Raw genomic sequence first — 15255 nt, forward strand, 5'->3', positions numbered from 1 at the left:
ACTCGTTTCTGTCGCCGTTGTTATTAAAACAGCAGTGATCGCTAGTTCCGTTTTCTACGATAACGAAATATTTCAAAGCAATGCAAATATTACTAATAAAAGATACTCCCGTTTTAAAAAGGTTTATTGAAAAAAGAAAAAAATTAGCACCGTTGCAACGGATAACTGATATTTCGGGTTTTTACTCGGTTTTAGTAAGAAATAAAGAAAACAACTGTTATAACAGAGAGCCAACAAATACCAAAAATCATCAGTTATTCAGAACTGCCGGCCGCGGTGGTCTCGCAGTTCTAGGCGCGCAGTCCGGAACCGTGCGACTGCTACGGTCGCAGGTTCGAATCCTGCCTCGGGCATGGATTTGTGTGATGTCCTTAGGTTGGTTAGGTTTAAGTAGTTCTAAGTTCTAGGGGACTGATAACCACAGCAGTTGAGTCCCATAGTGCTCAGAGCCATTTGAACCATTTGAACCATTCAGAACTAAAACTCCGGTATCGGCTGTAGCCGGTCGAGTTTTCACATCCCTACCATTCTGCAATTTGGGAAAATACAAATTACGACAAAGTTTGGTCAGGACGCTCAGACGGCTGCAGTTAGACATCGACAGAAATACAGAGATCACAGCGGTTGTGCGTGTTCCTCTGCACTCTTGTTTCTTGTAAAGCGTACACAAGTGCCCGTGCAACAGCGAAGGAGAATTGTCTCTCGTGTAAACAGTAGGAAAGCGCGTGAGCTAACGGCACTCGGCCAAGTTCGGATCGCATTCGCTCATGCCCTGTTGGTTGTCGGTTTTTTTGGCGAACCAGCAAAGGAAGGTGCCATAAGATGTGTGAGGATGCAGTGGTCCAAAGAGGGTGTGATGATGTTTATAGGAGAGTATAGACATCACACGTGCTTCTAGGATCCAAGAGATCCACAGAGCAGATGCCGAAGGATAAGAAATACATCGGTAGAAAATTGCCCTGAAACTCTAAGATCCTAGCGGCAACGAGAGAATGACGATATATTCATTAGATGCTTGCATCAGGCGCGAAACAGTGCGAATAACCACAAACTTTGTAATTCATTACACAAACTTTGTAATTCATTTCATTGAAAAGAAAAAGTACAATAAATTTCCTTGAAAGTAAACCACTGTCAGCATGTATCTATCATGCTCATTACAGCTAAAAATATACAAAAGACTTGAAAATTATCTTTGCTTACTCTCTTGACATCTATAATTACGTGGTTGACGTACCATTTTGGTTAGAGCTTTTTTACGATGAATAAAAATCTTTTACTTGCTGTCACGTTATCTACCATCTAACGAACTATATAGCATGTTTTATAGAGTAGCCTGTGTGAGAGGACATGTTTATTGTATTTCATATTTTATTGACATTACTTTCCTTACACTCACTCCGTCTTCAGACCACGAGTGGCCTACCGGAACCATTCGACCGCCGTGTCATCCTCGGTGATGGATGCGGCTAGGAGGGGCGTGGGGTCAGCACACTGCTCTCCCGGTCGTTATGATGGTATTCTTGACCGAAGCCGCTACTGTTCGGTCGAGTCGCTCCTCAATTGGCATCACGAGGCTGAGTGCACCCAGAAAAATGGCATGAGCGCATGGCGGCCCGGATGGCACCCCATCTAAGTGCCGACCACGCCCGACAGCGCTAACTTCGGTGATCGCAGGGGAACCGGTGTAGCCACTGCGGCAAGGCCGTTTCCTTTCACATACTTTAGTAAAATCCTTGATGCTCTTCGCATATGTCACTACGGACATCAGGAAGTATCTGACATATCGCACACCGGCAAGAACTGTGAATCAACAGAGAAAAATCGACCTAAAGAATTCTACACAACTTGTATCGGAAAAGCATAACCTTCCTTTTAATTTCGTGGAAGTATTTTTGGCAATTACTTCTATAATATTCTATACAACACTAATATGGGCACGTAGTTTGTACTGGATTTTTGGGTTTGTCACTGTTCTTGCAGGTGTACGTTATAGCAGCTATTGGAATACGAAAACGTCACTAACGTAAATGCCTCCGGTTGCTAATACGTAGAGCGTATATGCTAACCTGCCTTTTATCACGTTATGCTGGTCGTAGGTAGTGTACTGCTTTTAAATTTCTTCCTCACTTGTAAACAGAATCGTTAACTGATATACAGGACTTGGACAAAAATATGGAACACCATGAGACATGCATGATTGGACAGAGATGCACATAGATACAGGTGCTACTCAGGCCTGCAGGTTCTGCTGCTGTATTTGACAATGACCGGCATCTGTGCAGAGTGCTCAATACTCTCCAAGTGGCAGTCGAGGTCGGAACAGTGTTTTGTATAGCTGTGAGTGCATTACGTCAGAGATACGTGAGTTTGAACGTGGGAAAATTATTATTGATGCTCGTGTGGTGCGTGCTTCCATAGGCAAGGTAACTAATTGTTTTGGTGCTTCAACAGTCACTGAGTCGAAGATTTATAACGCATACATGAAAATCGGAAAGTCATCATTCAGTAAGTCACAGTGTGGATGAAAGTGTGCGTTGAGTGATCGCGAGGGACGTCCATCGAAGAGGATTGAGACGAAAAGTAAGAGCACGACAGCTGGCAAAGTCACTGCGTAACTCAATGAAGCACTCGTAAACCCTGTCGGCACCAAACGAACACGAAGGCAGCTCCTGAAGCAGGGAAGTGCAGGGTGAGCTAGAATCCAAAACCATTCGTCAGCCATGTAAATACCCGTAACAGGAAAGCGTGGACCTGAAGCCAAAAACGTGGATCTCTGAATCTCGTTTCAAAAGGTTCCCAGCTTCGGGCCAACCTCACGTCCCAAGAGTGAATCATGGTGGTGTCTCGAAGATAATTTAGACAACCACATCGTGGTATTCCATGCACGCCATGGTTACTCTGCATGGTCGCATTACTGCCAAGGATCATGTGACCATTTTGGCTGTTCAGACCCATCCCATGTAGATTGTTTCTTCTCCAATGGTGATGCTGTGTTCCAAAGCTACGGGATCCCTCTTCAAAAATGTAGCATAATGCAGGACTGGTTTCGTAAATGCGAGAATAAATTGCCGGATCTCCTGTGGCCATCACAGGCACAAGATCTCAGTATTATTGAGCCTTTGTGGTCTGCATTGTAGAGAAGAGTGTGTGGCCACTATCCACGGCTGTCATCCACACTTGAATTTGCCACTAATTTGCAGAAAAAGGGTATAAACTATATAAGACCTGCATTTATCCATTCCGAGACTCCGGGAAGCTATTTAGAAGATCAACGGCTTTACTACACCGAATTAGCCGCGGTAATGTGTTCCGTTTTGGCTTTTCGTATCGTATTTTCGTCTCTCCTGCCACCTCCCCCCACCGCATTCTTTTGGACTAATGCCATGGAAAGTCGGAGCGGCAATTTAGTGCGCTCGCCATGAAAACACATCCTCTCTTTATGTCAAAGCTATGCATCGTGCATACATAATGCTGCGTCCTATGCGCATATTATTACCGCCAAAAAACATTACCGCAGAGGTCATAGCCTATGTCCGTCATTTCGTGTTGCCGGCCGCTGTGGCCGAGCAGTTCTAAGCGCTACACTCCGAAACTGCGCTGCTGCTACGGTCGCAGGTTCGAATCCTGCCTCGGGCATGGATGTGTGTGATGTCCTTAGGTTAGTTAGGTTTAAGTAGTTCTAAGTCTAGGGGACTGATGACCTCAGATGTTAAGTCCCACCGTGCTTAGAGCCATTTGAACCATTTTGTGTTCTCTTCCGTTTCCTCTAACGTAAACGTTTGTTCACAACACTGGCGAATGGTAAAAGAACGCTGGCGAATTATCAGCGAATATGTATTCGATCCCGATCGCTCGGGAGCGGTTGGCTGGTTCAAATGGCTCTGAGCACTATGGGACTTAACATCTATGGTCATCAGTCTCCTAGAACTTAGAACTACTTAAACCTAACTAACCTAAGGACAGCACACAACACCCAGCCATCACGAGACAGAGAAAATCCCTGACCCCGCCGGGAATCGAACCATGGAACCCGGGCGTGAGAAGCGAGAACGCTACCGCACGACCACGAGATGCGGGCGCTCGGGAGCGGAATTGGCTAAAGAACTAGCATTAAGATGCCAACAATTTGTTCATCTGAACTACTCTTTAAAACTACCCTCCAGCAAATGTTATAAAAAAATCTAATAACAATAAAGACAGAAGATATTAACTGCATTATCCGTCGGTGCTTGGCAGAACATAATAATAGTAAAAAGGAAAACGCCTCCTAATGTTCTTCAAAATTATATTTATCTGGTCGCGAATTGGCTTTCGGCTTCTGAGGCCATCTTTAGCTGACAACTGAATGTATCTTCTGTACAAACAATATCTGTGTAAGTCGCACATAATGTTTATCTCTGTTTGCGTCATTCAGTTGTTACGTGAAGATGGCCTGAGAGCCGAGAGCCGAATCGTCAGATAAGTAAATTATTTTTACAAAACATTAGGAAGTGTTTTCTTTTTTAATATTAAAGAGACAAAAGTGACAGTAATAAGAAGTGGGAAAGAGGGAGGGAAGAGAAGGAGAACTGAAAGGAGAAAGAAAGAAATATGACACTACTCCGCAAATAGGTGGAGAAGGTGACAAGTACGATCACAGTTTTTGAAAACTTTATGTAATTTCATTGGCTGGAGTACTCTAATCCCCGTAGAAGCCTCGTGGGTCCGAAAATGAGTCGACGATGTACTGGAGTATTTCTCATTTCACCACCCGTGTGGCGTGTCTGCGCGAAGGAACAAAAATGGTTTCTTGTTTCACATCGCCGGAGCTGCTCGATACCGCGGCGGGAAAATTGGCTTTTGCCGTTAACAATGCGGAGCGCTTGTGGCCGTTATCTTCTTATTGCCGGCAATAATCTGCTGATGCGGCATAATCTAGCAGCCGGCTGGGGCTGACTGATCTGAATGGAGCCGAATTAGGCCGACTGTTATCCCAGCAGCATAAATACAGGCAGCGAGGACGGCGCGGCGGCGCTGCGATCGCAACAGAGCCTCGAACGGCGTGGAGGGGGGTAGCGAATACTAACACCGCACGGGCCGCTAGCGCAAACAAATTTACTGCAGACTCGCGCATACACTTCCACGATAACAAGTTGCTCCCGGGTAATTGAGAACTGTTTCAATCAGGAAACATCGTTATCTGTAGTCTCATATTTCTCCGAACAGGCCTAATTGGAAACTGTAATAAACACCTGAGTGCGCGTTGTTTCGTACGCGTCCTTATTTGCGTGAAACTTTCTAAGGTGTATAACTCTTTGTCTTGGCACTCAGTTTCCTCCCTGTGTATATACATATATACCGTGCTCACGTTGCTAACTTCGGAACGATGAAATTCTGGGTGCCAGCGCTCGGCCTTCTTTAAATTTAACAGCAAATTACCCTTGTATTTCGGCGAAAACTTTCTGGAACATAATGTACAAAGATTAAATGGAATAACAGAAGTCGGAATGAAGAAGCTACTCACAGCGCGGAGGTAACAAGGCAGTTATGGTTTAAGTTAAGGTGTCTACTATAAGAAACCAAGCTTGGCATATACATTACCAGAAAACTTTACGAACCTTTGCGACAAAATTCTAACAAACTGTGACGTAAGTGACCGCAGTATGTTAGGAACACTGGCAATGTATAAAGAATTCAGTGTCAAGAAAATTTTACTAGACTCTTAAAATCTGATTTTTTTCGAATAATGAATCATATGTGAAAAAGTATAATTATTGCTTTTTTGTTACTTTTTTGTTACTCGCTTTGAGAGTTACAAGCAATACTAACAACAGAAAAAAAATTGTAGCAGTAGAAAGAGAGAGCAACAGAACCTGAGCTTGATCTATACAGGGTCGGTTGGAGAAAAATTTTTCCACACAGGCAATTTATCAAATCCCCCCGCCACCATGTTTCCCTCATACTCTTGCAGCCGTGTCAGCATACGAATATTGTACTTAGGTGCCCCATTCAGCTGGGAGCTCCAAATCGTGAACTCTGCCAGGCACATAATTGGGAATTTCAGAATAATTATGCAGATGTAGTGGTAGACGTGTCACCTGGGCCTTAAACCAGCAATGGATATGCAGACATACAGAACCAACAAAATATGCAACAATAAAGATTAAGAGCGAAAATATACGTACGTTAGGATGGTTTTCACAAAAAATTATCTTCTCTAATATTGTTGCTAGCTTTCCACATACATCGATAGGTATAGGACACTGACGAGTGTTCAGTGGTTTATTCACTATACTCTTGTGGTTTTCGAACGTCAATATTTTTTTTAGCCTTAGTGAGGTTTTTTCAAGATTCTCTCTTCACTACACGGCATCCTTTTTACTGTCGTATATGATCATTACGTCATTACGATACAGGGCACAGAAACAAATTGTTACTAAAATTCTGTTGAATAGAATCATTCAGGTGCCTCTAAGTAGTGTTATCTCTCTCCTCCATGAAATCTTACGTAGAATAGTTTCAAGAAGTATCTCAGTCTTCAATGTACGGTACCTCACCTAAATATTCATCATTATACAAATCTAAATGAACTGAAAATAATTATCTTAGAGGTAGAATATTACAACTATGAATCTTACCAAAAATAATGACTACAATAGGAAGTCAACTTAAATGCATCGGATACATGTTCGCTTTTTTGAGAAGCCATTACCATCTGAATAGCACGGTGACTATATTATCAAGAAAAACTGCTAGTGACCTAATTTTTCCGTAGTGTGTAAGTAAGGCGGTGGATCCGCATTTGGAATTACTGGTGGTCTGTGATCCAGTTTAGCACTTCCAGTGCTTCATCTGAACGATTTAATGTCAACACAGTTACGGTTCCTCGTAAGACGACGCGTCCGGTTTGTTATCCATACCTCGCCTAAATCGACCTTAAGTTTCGTTTCTAACGGCCCTGTCGACGACAGCATGTTTAGTCCTGATATCGCTACTCAGTGTTACTCTTCTTTTACTGTCAATACTGATGATGACTTCTTTTCCGTATGAGACCAGGTAATATAAGTTGGTTTTAAAAAGCTTCCATGTGTTGCAATGTGCGTCTTACTTATTTTCAAGAAAGATTTCTCACTCCAGGAAAGACCTCAACATTTAATTTGTAGACTAATTAAATATGCAAGTAGTGTAACATGAAATCAGGGTATTGTAATACGTACGATTCATTTGTATAATTCAATAAGAAGTAACTGAAAAATATTAATACAGTGGATAAGTCGCTAGCTGGGTGTCAGACACTTCAGTTTCTGATTCGTCGGTCTTCTGACTGGTTCGATGCGACTCGTTACGAATTCCTGTCTTGAGCCCAGCCCCGGAGCAGCACGTGCACAACGAGTGCTCAGTTATTTGTCGGATGTTATCCAGCCTCTCTCTTCCTCTCTTCCCTCACAGTAGTTATCCTCTGCATATTCCTCTAGGACTATGGCTCGCAACCTTTCTTAAACCATTACCAACGAGTGCTATCAGACATTTCCTAGTACCCGTTCCCTCCAACCATCCTCCTCCCAGTTCTTTAGCGCCTTTAAAATGAAAAAAAACCTCTTTGGACCATCTTATTTTAAAAATTATGGAAGATGAATGATATTTAGTTTTTGTGGGTGTTTTAACAAACTACAAAGTAGTGAGTATGTGAGACGATTGGTACTACTTTTTTTTTGTATTTGAGTTGTTCTCCGTCAGTGTGCGTCGTAAATCACACATCAAATCCAATCACTTCCTTGTTTTTATTTTCATTGCTATCATAGGAAAAAATCTACTTTCACGTGTATAAATCTGGAATGACACATCTCTTTTCCATGTGCTGTGTTCTGGCAGTTTGCGTGTGTGTGTGTGTGTGTGTGTGTGTGTGTGTGTGTGTGAGTGGGTGTGTGAGTGAGTGTGTGGGTGGGTGTTTTGGAATAAATGTTGAACCAATTCCCGGTTATCGCGAATGATGCCTATAACTCTCTCTCAGGTAAGGAATCTGACTTGCCACAGTGCCAGACTTGTTGCAAAACATTTTTCTCCTGCACTACTCCCCTCCCTAGCGGTAACTACTTCACTTGTACTGTGCACTCCAATTTTTAAAATTAACTAATTTAAAGTGTGTACCCTGTACTTCTTTTCTGTCTGTAAATCACCTGGCTGGACTCCATACTTCTGCACTGTCAGAAAAATGGTAACTTCAGACTATGAATGCTTTGTGTCTGTCCAATGTAATAATAATAATAACAATAAAACTGTGAAGAATGCTAGAGTAACGTTATGTAGTTACTGTTGTTCCGGGCTGTCAGTTAGTTCATTTATCTGTTTCAAAGTGATTAATTACGCAATTTCTGGTGTACTGCGGGAACTTTCTACAATCTGGAGAAGACATTTTAGTCAAATATTTAGTATTTTTTTTACGAGTATGTCTAACTATTCCCATCATCAGTGTATGGTAGGAAAAACAAAGCACGCACGTAGTGAGTGAACTACGTGAGCAACCTCCTCTAATCTCCATAACGTAGTGTCACGCATTAATGTTATTGAGAAAACGTAATTACTGAGAAAGAGTAATTATTGACAAAAAGTAATTATTGATAATTTATACAACCAATATTTTCATTTAAAAATAATTTATTTTCGTGATAAACACAAACTCTTTTTGTTTCAACCCCTCAGAAAATTTCGTTTTACCACTCAGTGGGTAATTTCTCCCATGTTGGGAACCACTGCTCTCGGCCCACGAAACCCGTTCCCTCATGTCTTACCACATGTCCTTTCAGACTGTCCCTTCTTCTTGTCAGTGTTTTCCTTATGTTTCTTTCTTTTTCGACTCTACGGAAAATCTCCTCATTCCTTACCTTAATAGCCCATCTTGTTTCTCAGCATCCCATGGAAAAACTCAGATAGCAGTGCGGAGAATTTCGACGGGTTTCGCTTCCGAAGTTAGACACATTGTTCACAAATCTTGCGAAATCGAAACAATGGGTAAATGATTCATAGGAAAACCGAAGACTATCACGGCAACTTCTATAGCACTACATCTCAAACGCTTCAGTTCTTATCTTCTCCTGCTTTCCCACAGATTATGATTCATTACCATGTAACGATCTGTTGTAAGCGTACATTCTCAGAAATCTACTGCCATTCACGATACGTAGAAGTACCACAGTCGTTTGGTTCCACGCACAATGTACATGTAGCTCGGTTAAGTGAATTAGCCACAAACGTCCTTCCTGCAACCTAGAAAACACGAAACTCATCGCAGAGGTAAGTCAACAAGTAAGTGAAAACAACCCTCAGAGAAGCTCAAACGCACTTCCAGGTGTACTGATGTAATCTAGAAGCGAAACGATGCTAGTTGAGCTACGCAGATGATTCTACGTATCAGCTGGCGCACGTGCTATGGGCAGGTGGGCGTAACGCGCGATAATGCTGATCTTTGACGGTCACCGTGGTGGCGCAGACTGGAGACTGTCCACTGAGACCTCGTACGACACCATCGAAGCATCTGGTGGAAATATAGCATCTCTGAATCTGTTTCCCCATTAGTACATTAGTTATTCAACTCAATATCTATAGGAAACAGCCGTCTGAATGTCCCTTATATAAATGAAGTAGTAAACAGTATTCAGAGTGACTATTATGACAGTTCTATATTCGGATGTATCCTTATATTTATAAAACTTTTATCCATTATGAATGAGGAACACTGCGAATGTGATATATAAAGGTTTCTTGATATTCATAATATGCATAATTCTCACCACACTCAGTGCATACATGTTTCGTTTATACATCTCGCCACAGCTACACGACTCCCATACTGCTGTAGACAAGTAATACATGTACCATCTGACGATGAATCACTAGACGCTTCCAAACCAGCAATGGAATAATAATAATGAAAAAAAATAGAAGAACAAAACAAAAGGCGACTGGTTGCAGTAATTTCAAAAAACTTGTGTATTTGTCTCTGCGCACTAGATGCTCTTACTTGACGTACTTGTAAATCTCTCTTAAATAACGTGCAGTACTCTGCCAAAGTGGCAGTTATAACCTATTCTCTAAAGGGACACACTGATAAAAATCTTACAACAATGATTACATTTCGTGCAACTAAGCACTTAATAACAATGTACGAAAGTTGATTTTGCGTGTAACGAAGAGCTCAGTTTAGCTCGACAGGCAGAAGATAAATTTTTTTATCAATTTTGTTTGCGTCGTGTGAGTCTAAATAAGGGAAATTCTTAGAAAAACGTTGTTATTTATTAGCTTTTTATATCCATCCAGAAATCGTAGACTGTTGTCTACTTCGTTTTTCCGCTAAGTTCTTTTTCGGGTGTAAGGGCACTAATAAAACGGTTATTAAAGTTCGATATTAAAGGAAAACGCTATGTACTCATTATCTTCTAGCTTTCTCGGTAACACTGAACTTTCGCTATGAGAATGTAACAGTGTACAGCTTCTAAGCAAAAGTTTGCATGCTAGCCATTAGTTAAACTTTATGCAGGACAAGATCTTATATTGCATGCCGTCCTACCTACACAGATAGAGAACAAAATTATATAATAGTCTCATTGCCGTGGCTTCTAGCCAGTCGCTCCACATTCCTGTGTTGTATAATAAGGGTAGAATCACGGAGGGAACAAAGGTACCGGTAGGCGAATGAACAGCACAGGTAAACTGGTTTCCTGAAGGAAGACGGATGAGATATCAACCACCTTCAAGAAATTTAGTGAAAGGGTGAGCGAGAGAGAACATGCAAAGTAACAGTCTGAAGATACTATCGGAAAGCACCAGATAGGCATGAATCTAGTTGTAAACATGGATTATCTATAATCTAGGATTGTGCAGTCGGTATTCTTACCGACTGAGCTAAGAAGGCACTGCTCATGACCCACCGTCAAAGTTTCAAATTTGCCAGTATTTACCTGTAACTTACTAGGCTGTTACTATGGACCGCAAGTCCGCAAGAACAATGACTAGAAAAGATTACAGTCCAGGTCAAGTAAATTATTTTAATCAGCCAGGAAGTATTAAAACATTTCAGATTAGTTCAGAGCGAAAGATTCATTTTGAATAATAAACTGCAGTGTGTCACCCCATGATTTGGGCGTCAAAATGTTATGCCTGCCATTTTGATATAATATAATGAACACAGAGATTCTTATTTTATAATATTTATAATATATGCAACGACTTTTTGTTGCATCATCATAAGATGTTTTGACTTTTTACAAGCTCCTGTCACCACTGCTGTCTCCATATGATCCGAACCAACGGCATTTTGTTTAAAAGGTTCTATTAAGTCATTGGGTTGGGCGCCAGTCCGATTATTACAAGCCAATTAAAATATGCCCCAGTGCGCTTACAGCCCTGAAAGAGAGGTAATAGGATTGTTATAGTGTGAGGTTTTAAGCAATGAAACATTATTCGCAAGCACATGAACTGAAACACTGAAAATAAACACAAACAAAACAAATCCTTAGACACAAATTTTTGACTGTTTAAAAATATACGCTAGCTGTTCAAAGAACAAGAGGCAAGGAAGGTGATTTGCCTGGGCTGCAGAGACATATTACACGGCATTACAGGTTCTTGTCTATACCGATAAGAGACTTAAGGAAATTATGGATTTCTGCAGGGACCTGGCAGAAGCAGGTGAGAACATGCTTCGCGAAGCCGTTGCAGCTAGCTTTCCGCATTTGCGGACCATCAGGATGACAGAAACGCTGTCAGAACCGAGGTCTAAACCAGTGGTCGTCACCCATTTCGTTCAAGAGCCAATAGCGACGCAGTGGGACGGCACCTCGAGCCACATACGTACCGACCTTGTTATTAGCTGTCAATGTCACTGAAATTCACCAACAGCAGTGTACATTAGATGTTATTTTATTACATTTATATTTTATTTTATCATATTTTGAAGGCAAACATCTAAATTACATGGCTGTTGGTAGATTTAATTGACATTGACAATTACTTAAGCAGCCGATGTCCCCCGTCCGTGATGGATCTACGGAGATTATTATTAACTGGTTGCCTACATGCATTAGTGTGTCATTAGCTCCCACTTGACTAGCTATATGGCACAAGTGGCTCAGGGGTGCCGTGAAAAAAAAAAAAAAAAAAAAACAACTGAGTGATTGGATCAACGTTGAACTTCAACGAGTGTCATAGTGTCATGGGACGTCCGTCCCGAACAAAATGCAACAAATAATAACAAACAAAATGAGATAAAAAAGTAAGAAACGTCGTCTACCCCAGGTTCGAACTCCGCCACTGCTTCTATTTTGAATATATGTAATCAGTAATGGCGGCCGAAGACTTCTGGCATAAGAAGTCACACTCATTCTGCCAACGGCCGGAGGAGCAGATAGAAGGTCAAGGCATTCACTTGTCATTGATTTGGGGAACTACCCCTAACGGCGGAAGTATCAGCGATGATCAACGGCATGAATTTGCAGAAGGCAATGGAAGCCACTGAAATAAAGACATGTAATAGTTATACACAGGGCATGTGGCCTGTAGATGAAAAGTGGCATGATGATCCCACCATTGACGAAAGATTCCGGAATAGTCACCCCCTCGGATCTCCGGGAGGGGACTCCCAAAGGGGAGTTGACCATGAACAAAAAGTCTGAATAATCAACGCAAAGGTAACAGTCTAAGAGTCAGGGCGTGGAATGGTGTTAGAAAGCATCGGACCGACTCCCATATGGAAGACATAGAAATAAGCATACCTGGTGTACAGAAGCAACTTAAAGATCTGAAAATAAATAAATCACCAGGTCCGGATGGAGTCCCAGTTCGATTTTACAAAGAGTACTCTACGGCTTTAGCCTCTTACCCAGCTTGCATTTATCGTGAATCTCTCGCACAGCACGTAGTCCCGAGCGACTGGAAAAAAGCACAGGCGACTCCGGCATATAAGAAAGGTAAAAGAACGGACCTGCAAAATGACAGACCGATATCACTAACTTCTGTTTGCTGCAGAATCCTTGAACACATTTTCAGTTCGAATATAATAAACTTTCTTTTAAGGTTCTTCAGTCTTATCTAAATTTTTTAGGTAAATTTCATCCTGAGGCTAAGAAGCTTGTGTCCACGAATCAGCATGATTTTAGAAAGCATCACTAGTGTGAAACTCAGCTCACTCTTTCCTCACATGATACACTGAGAACTATGAATGAAGGGCAATAGGCAGATTCCATATTTCCAGATTTCCGAAAAGCGTTTGACACTGTGCCCCGTTGCAGGCCGTTAACGAAGGTACGAGCATATGGACTATGTTTACAGATATGTGAGTGGCTCGAAGACTTCTTAAATAATAGAACCCAGGACGTTATCCTCGCCGATGAGTGTTCATCAGAGACAAGGGTATCGTCAGGAGTGCCCCAGTGAAGTGTGACAGGACCGCTGTTGATCTCGACATACATAAATGATCCGGCGGACAGGGTGGGCAGCAGTCTGCGGTTGTTTTCTGATGATGCCGTGGTGTATGGTAAGGTGCCGTAGTTGCGTGACTGTCGGAAGATCCAGGACGACTCAGATAAAATTTTCAGTTGGTTTGATGAATGGCAGTTGGCTCTAAATGTGGAACAATGTAAGTTAATGCAGGTGAGTAAGAAGAACAAACCCGTAATGTTCGGATACAGTATGACTACCGTCCTGCTTGACACAGTCAAGTCGTTTAAATGTCTGGGCGTAACGTTGAAAAGCGATAAGAGGTGGAACGAGCATGTGTGCACTGTGGTACGGAAGGCAAATGGTCGACTTCGGTTTATTGGGAGAATTTTAGGAAAGAGTGGTTCACTTCTAAAGGAAGTCGCATACAGGACGCTGGTGCGACCTATCTTTCAGTACTGCTTGAATGTTTGGTATCCGTACCTGGTCGGATTGAAGGAAGACGTCGAAGCAACTGAGAGGAGAGCTGCTAGATTCGTTACTGGTACGTTCGAACGAAACGTAAGCATTACGGAGATGCTTCGGGAACACAAATGGGAATCCCTGACGGAAGGCGGCGTTCTTTTCGGGGAACGCTGTTGAGAAAATTTAGAGAACCGGCATTTGAAGCTTACTGCCGAACGATTCTGCTGCCCCAAGCATACATCGCGCGTGAGCACCACGAAAATAAGATACGAGAAATTAGGGCTCATACAGAGGTCTACAGACAGTGGTTTTTCCCTCACTCTGTCATCGAGTGGAACAGGCGGGGAAATGACAAGTAGTGGTACAGGGTACCGTCCACCACGCATCTTACGGTTGTTTGCGGAGTATCTATGTAGATGTAGATGTAGATCAGTGATAAGATTCGCTCGTGACATAGCTATCCTCAGTGAAAATGAAAAGCATTACAGGGTCTCCTGACTGGCAGGAACGGCCTACAGAGTATGGACTGAGAGTAAATCCAAGAAAGACGAAAGTAATGAGAAGTAGCAGAATTGAGAACAGAGTGAAACTTAACATCAGGGTTGATGGTCTCAAAGTAGATGAAGTTCAGGAATTCTGCTACCTAGGCAGCAATATAACGCATGACGAACGCAGCAAGGAGCTCTTCAGAATCAAATAGCACTGGCAAAAAGTACGTTCCTGCCCAAGGGAAGTCTACTAGTGTCAGACAGAGGCCTGAATCTGAGGAATAAATTTCTGAAATCTATGTTTGGAGTGCAGCACTGTATGGTAGTGGATGTGGGGCTACAGCCGAACTTAGAAAATTAGGTTCACTGACAAGGTAAGAAGAAGGGACAGGAGTCTTTTTTTTTTTTTTTTTTTTTTTTTAAAAAAGAAAAAGCTATTTCATGGACAATGTAAGTTGACCGCCGGCCCCCAAGCACTCATCATTAAGTGTTGGCAGCATTCGGAACACTAGGCGTCAACTGTTCTCTGCCTCAGACTGTTGCCACTGTCTGAAGAAGTAGTGTTGCGATGCCTGTGTGAGCGGATGATTAATTAACTAGTAAGATAATTGTTCTTGTACTTAAATGCTAATGCAACAAATGTTTACTTAATATATTGAACACCGTTTTTCCCTCTCCTCATTGCATTGTACTACAACACCCTTACTGTAATTCCATACTCCTTGCTGTCACTACGTACCGCATCTGAAGATAAACGTCTCCATAATGAGTATTTACGGATCCAAATTACTTCCGTGTCAAAGATTGTACCACATCAATTGATCGGTAGGAGTCGTGCACTTCCGTGAGTTGTTAGCACTGGAAGACGGGCAACAAGTACTCCCCCTCT

The sequence above is a fragment of the Schistocerca piceifrons genome, chromosome 4 (genome assembly GCF_021461385.2).
Source record: "Schistocerca piceifrons isolate TAMUIC-IGC-003096 chromosome 4, iqSchPice1.1, whole genome shotgun sequence".
Lineage (NCBI taxonomy): Eukaryota > Metazoa > Arthropoda > Insecta > Orthoptera > Acrididae > Schistocerca > Schistocerca piceifrons.